At 36.4% G+C, this 4,240-nt stretch overlaps 1 long non-coding RNA gene across 1 annotated transcript; it reads right to left on the reverse strand.

Annotated features, from left to right (window-relative positions):
• Positions 1-200: 200 nt before the first annotated feature.
• On the reverse strand, positions 201-3,794 carry LOC126490406 (uncharacterized). The gene is made up of 3 exons (XR_007589184.1): positions 3,755-3,794; positions 2,292-2,400; positions 201-934 (listed from the first exon to the last, which is right to left on the reverse strand). It is a non-coding gene; the product is annotated as an uncharacterized lncRNA (long non-coding RNA).
• Positions 3,795-4,240: the final 446 nt, after the last annotated feature.

Consider the following 4,240-nt stretch of genomic DNA (forward strand, 5'->3'; position numbering starts at 1 on the left):
TAAAAGATTTTATTCCTTGACTGTCAGCTGCTAGTTGGCCCTTATAACTTGGCAGCTGTGCCCCAAGGTTAGTATGTCAGAGTAGAAGTTCTCTGCCCAATCTTTGTAGAAGATAATTTTCTATTCCTTCTTTCCAAATACAAGGCATCATTTCAACTGATGCTAACATTTATGTCTTGTACTTTAACCAGACCTTCCCCCAAATAATGTGCCGATAGCACCAACAGAAAGAGAGTTGGGTCATTCAGTATCTGGTGAATCTAGTTGATATAGTATACTGTACAACTTACTCAGGGTAATAATTCCAGGGAGAATACTGAGTCTCTGTCCTTAGCAGGCTGTCTAGTTTTTCTCCAAAAATAAAGGTAAGTCTTCTGCCAATAGGAAAACCACTGTTTGTTTGTTTATGTTAGGGGAGGGGAGTAGAAGATGGTAGCAGAAGATTGGCATTCTATCAAAGGTTGGCATGTAAATTTATCTGTCAAATTAATGTTTCAGTAAAATATGTATTTTTTTCTGATGGCATTTACCTGTCCTTTTTTACTACATGTGTATACTAAGACTCATCAAATTCTTTGGTTCTTATATTATCATTAAATAAAGTTTGTGTCATTCAATGCCATGGGAAAGCCAGGGGTTAGAGTACTCTGATATGAAAGACTATGTTTTATAGAAAATTGCTTTAGGGTTTTCAGCATGCCGGAACCAATGTAGTTATAGATGTTTGAACACAGGCGAATTACAGAAGTTGGCACAGTTGATTATGATGATAAGAGGGCCATGAGGGGTTGTTTGCAATCTGTAGACTCTGTCTTGCTGTAACATGGCATGGTCCAAGTCTGGAGGTCTGAGAGCCTGAGGATCCAAGTACAGGTACAAAGATCTGGAAGTTCTGATGTCTAACATGAGAATTTGTATCTCTGTGACAATGAGCCTTGGAAAAGAAGAGTATAAAACAGTTATGACAGAAATATCCAATCACTTTTCTTCTCATGTTCTGTCTCGGTACCAGTCAATGATATGGATTGTGTCCACCCATAACTGAGGAAAGACTTTTCCATTTAATCCACCAATTTATCAGACAATCTCCTTTGGAAACAAAGCCACACCTCAAAACAACATTTCTTTGTCTAGTCAAATTAATACCTAAATTTAACCCTCACTCAAGGGTATCAGAATATCTTAAAATACAAATGGTTTAAAAATAATATAGAGATATTTCTAAAAGCTTTGAAATATCTGCATTATCTAATATTATTTTCAAAATTAGTTATTAACTTCAATCAAATAGACAACTAGCTAATTAGGTGAATATCTATAATGATCACTATATTTTTTTCCATTTTAATGATGAATTTCAACTTCAATTACTTTCTTTGAGAAATGTGTGGGTGTCTTTAGTGTTGTCTTATTTTTTGTTTGTTGATTCTTGGTTTAGCAATACATGAGAAAATAACATGGAAATGACGTAGATGGAAGAAACAAACTAGTACCTTTAGTGTAAGGCCAAACCTCTTCTGGAATCTAGGTTCTGACCTCATTCTACCAAGGGAACCACACTGAGGGGATGAGTTGATTAAAAACTCTGCTTCTCTTTCCTCCAGCACAAAATGGAGATAATTATAGTTACCTGTACCCCCTGGGTCCTATGAGTCTTAATTACTTAATATTTGCAAAGCACTTAGAGAGCTTTGAATTAAAAGTGCTGAGCCATAGAACCAGAGTTCAGTATAATTATAACTGGAATGAAAGTTTGTCCTTTTTCCCTATCTCCATCTCTCTATGCTCTGTTATTTTGCCAAACCAGACATTACTGATGGTTGCTACCTAATACTGCCCACTTCTGTGACCACCCTTCTTGAAACATGTTTCAGTAAATAGATTGACCCAGATCCATAGTTCCACATGTAAACAACTACTTAGTATTTATTTTTAAAGTTCACTATTCAATAACAAGGCAATTCTTGAACTCATTTGTTTCTTCTAATCTGCCAATCCAAGAAGTCTTGGGTGGACAGTGTTAAACAGTCCTCCCTACTCAGAAAACTGGCTCTTCAGAGCCCATAAAGGAGCTTCCAATCTGTTTATTATCATCCCTAGAACTTTATGAAGTTGGCCAATTGTTTGGACTTGTCTCTTATTACTTCTAATCCAGAGCTTTTCTCTTCATTTTCTAATTCAATTCTTTCTCACCTCTAACCCGCTCATCAAACAATCATCATCTCATAATGTCTTATTTGGAGATCCCAGAATCCTTTGAGATCCTTACAAATTATCTCTTCATTTCTTACCTAGAATCTTTCCCCTTCTGGAATTTCATCTACTTCTTCCCAGGATTTTTTTTCCCACATCGGTCTTGCTTCCTTCTTAGACTATGGAACTAGAAGATAGAGCCCTTGCCTTATAATTAAACAAACAGAAGTAAGGTTGACATAGGGATATAGTGAAATCAGATGCAAGTTAAACATTTTAATGTTATTTTTACAGATTCCCATTAATCTGGTTTTAATAAGTTTGTATCTTATATGACAGAATTAAATATTAGCTGATCTTTCTTTAACATCATTATCCTTGGTAGTTATAGGACTGTCTAAAATGAGTCACCCTGTCATTAAACTGTGTTTTCTTTGATTACATGCTTACATACAAAACCCAAAGAAATTAGTAGCAGTTAAATCTTTTATGGTCCTCTCATTCCCAATTTCCTGGTTTTCCTGTATGGTTATTTTGTTCTTTTTCTCAATTTTGGCTATGAAAATGTAGTTCTAATATGACTAACTTAAAGAGGAGAAAAGACTATTTTGCCTGGTACCTCAGAGGTTTGACTTCATGGTCCTCTGGCCCTACTGCTTCTCTGTCTTTATAAGGCAGAACATGATGTAGGGCCTACATCCTTTGGCTTCTGTCTTGCCCCGTTGAACATTTAGTTATTAATCCATCAATAGTATATCCATTTATGAGATCAGAATCCTCATGATGTATTCACTATCTAAAAGCCCACCTCTGTACATAGCTGCAGTGAGGACTAAGTCTTCAACTCACAAGGGGACCATCTGCATCACAACAAAGACAAAACAGTTCTAGCAGTACTCCATGGTACTGGCTTCAGAACGTTGATCTCTGGGATATGATATAACTGTGTAAAATGGTTTCCAAGTTTTATAAGCGTCCTTTTTGTCATAGCCTTTCTCTTTCCTGTCATTAATATTCTAAAACTGGCATTGTTTTCTGGTAGTAAGAGCTTGAGTGAGGAGACTGTGATCTATTAGCTTTGTGACATTTTACAGAGTACGTCTTTGAAGTGTAATTGCTGTACCTGTGTGATCATGATGCTATGAACTGTCCTCTCTTTGTGAAAATCCAATTTGATGAAGATTTTGAATATTCTGTAATCTTTTAGACAACACAGTTATTGTAGCACTGCAGTAGAGGAGCAAGCGATCATGCATATTCTTCTGGTCAGTTGTTTAGGTCTTTTGAGTCATGCTTCTAACTAAGCTTTCCGTTTACCTCACTGATGTCTTTTTTTCAAAGTGCTATATACTGAATTAACTTTACCGAGATGAGAAAGTCTTCCTATAACTTTATAGGTAGGGTAGAGTGGATTGTTGTTAAGCCTTTGGAAAAATAACTATGTAGACTAATCATCTACATAGAAGCATTGCATAGCCCCTTTGTTTTTAGATGAGATTTATCTTGAGCTGTATTGGGGTTTGATACCTAAGAGAAAAAGTTGAAAAGAGGAAATACTTACCAACCAATGGCTGGCATAGTTGAGGGAAGCTTCTGACCTGTGACAGCCAGAAAGCAAAGAGAAAGGTTCCAGGGACAAAATATGCTTCTCTGGTGTCCCTACTGACTGCTTTCTGCACCAAGACCCTACTTCCTAAAGTTCCCAGTACTTCCCAAAATAGCACCCGCCAAGGACTGTGCCTTAAATACAAGAGTCTGTGGGGAAACATTTCATATTCAGAGCTTTGGATATATATTCAGAAATCTTTATTAGTTCTTTATGTATTTCTAATATAGTGTATGAATTACTCACTGAAGAATTTAGAGGAGTATAAAAAAGAAAGCGAAAGGATAGACATTCCAAATTTTACTCTCATTATTACTGCTATTAGCACTGACTCCAACCCATACCTCCCCCGCTCACTGATCCACTGGAAGAGCTGTGTGTAGCACAGTGTTTTCTGCTTTTTAATCACTCAATGTTTTACTGCATTAAAACTTGAGAATC

Source organism: Alexandromys fortis, unplaced genomic scaffold (assembly GCF_014885135.2).
Source record: "Alexandromys fortis isolate MF-2015 unplaced genomic scaffold, M_Fortis_MF-2015_v1.1 scaffold_229, whole genome shotgun sequence".
In the NCBI taxonomy this organism is placed as follows: domain Eukaryota; kingdom Metazoa; phylum Chordata; class Mammalia; order Rodentia; family Cricetidae; genus Alexandromys; species Alexandromys fortis.